The sequence below is a fragment of the Apodemus sylvaticus genome, chromosome X, assembly GCF_947179515.1.
Source record: "Apodemus sylvaticus chromosome X, mApoSyl1.1, whole genome shotgun sequence".
Lineage (NCBI taxonomy): Eukaryota > Metazoa > Chordata > Mammalia > Rodentia > Muridae > Apodemus > Apodemus sylvaticus.
Genome location: NC_067495.1, coordinates 33372542 through 33374205, shown reverse-complemented (window position 1 = coordinate 33374205; position 1664 = coordinate 33372542). Strand labels below are relative to the sequence as shown.

The 1664-nt window shown below is 48.7% G+C and overlaps 1 pseudogene; it reads left to right on the top strand.

Annotated features, from left to right (window-relative positions):
- The first annotated feature begins 465 nt into the window (after window positions 1-465).
- Window positions 466-588, top strand: LOC127675947 (uncharacterized; annotated as a pseudogene).
- The last annotated feature ends 1076 nt before the right edge of the window (window positions 589-1664 follow it).

The window sequence follows — 1664 nt, the reverse complement described above, 5'->3', positions numbered from 1 at the left end:
ATCTTTTCTGGTCAAAGGTATGAAATTGTCTAGGAATGGCACATTTTACTGTAAAGAACATGTAAAGGCCTTTATAGTTATAGACCTTGAAATAGATGGTGTTGAGATAGTACAAAAAACTTATGGTGTTTTGCTTGTGCAACAAATGATAACTTCTAGGCATCAATCTCTAGGGATGGTCTTCAGGAGCTGCCCACTGTCTTTTTGAAATGAGGTCTCACTAGCTCAGAGCTGCCTACTTAAGCTGGGCTGGGTGCCTAGCAAGCTCAGCTCAGGGGATCCGTCTGTCTCCAACTCTGACAGAAAACTGATTTGTTGTTGTTGTTTTTTAAATGAGTTCTGCAGATATCACTAAACCTTCCTGCTTCTTTTGGTACTGTTTTACCAATTAAACTATCTTCCCAACCCCTTATCTTACATTTCAAAACAAACTATTTACATATTTAGATTAAATAAATAATCTGACCTGATCCTAGAGTCATTTCAGGTGTGACTGCTGTGTGTACATCAGTAGGTGACAAAGAGGAGGGAGGCTATGTCTATGCTTAGTGTTATAACCTGTGAACATCTGAATGACCTATGAACATTTGAGTAATTACTAGGCAATGGTATTTATAAAAGCGTGTCTGAGACAATTTTGAGTCCTGTGCCAGGGAACTCAGATAGGGAGCTAGCTTGAGATGACCATCAGTCTGGCATCAAGCAGGCCCCAACAACTTCCAGGACCAGGAGTAAGCCGGAGACTAGAAGAACCCCTTCTGGGGACTGACAGGCCCCCCAAGCAGGAGTGAGCCCAAAATAGACAACCGTTGCATGGGGCCATGCCAGCAGGCCAGACAAGGAGCAAGCCACCATCCCTGAACCATGGGGCCTGGTCATTGAGTTTAGTCGGATGCCATGTAGGCTGGGTGTCTGAGGTCATCTCAGGAGTGGTCTCAGGAGTGCTAGTGGCTTATGGCATCAGTCAGGGGTCATTTCTAGCAGCTGAGACTGTAGGCATCACTAAGAGGAACAAGTAAGTGGTGGAGAAATGGAAGAGAAAGAGAAACAGAAGGAGGTGGACACAATGAAGAGGGGCAGAACTGGAGACTCAGAGGTTGTGAGGGACAGCCTGATGCAAGTAGCTGGTGATGCCCCCTGGGACTATGGTGGGTTCCTGGCCTTTGATGCCACCTGGAGCCATGCCTAGTGTCCTTGGCCTTGTAGCAGCAGGGGATTGTTACCACCAAAGGCCAGGCAAATGTTCTTGGTCTGGGCTGCTGTCTGGGGACATATTCATGTCTGAGGGCTGTGCAGAACTGGCCCCACCCCTTACCTGGGAATCGTGGGAGTGCTGACCCTGGAAGCTGGATAGCAGGAAAGCTGACCCCTCCCCTAGCCAACAACAGTACTTGAGAAAGCTGGCCCTGTGCATTGCAGGAGTTTTGGATGAGTCAGATGGAGGATAGTAGTATGGGAGAGCTGGTCCTACCACTCATCTTTTATGTGGTGGCATGGACAAGGGAGCAATTCCCTCCATCCCACCCCACTCCCTTGCTCCTCACCACTGGCAGGTGGGAGACCTGGCTCTGGGGTTGTGAGAGCAAGAGCAGTGGCCCTGCCCCTTTCCAGCTGTAGCACTCGGGAATATTGGCCCTGTATCTCACCTGGGCAGCAGAATAGAG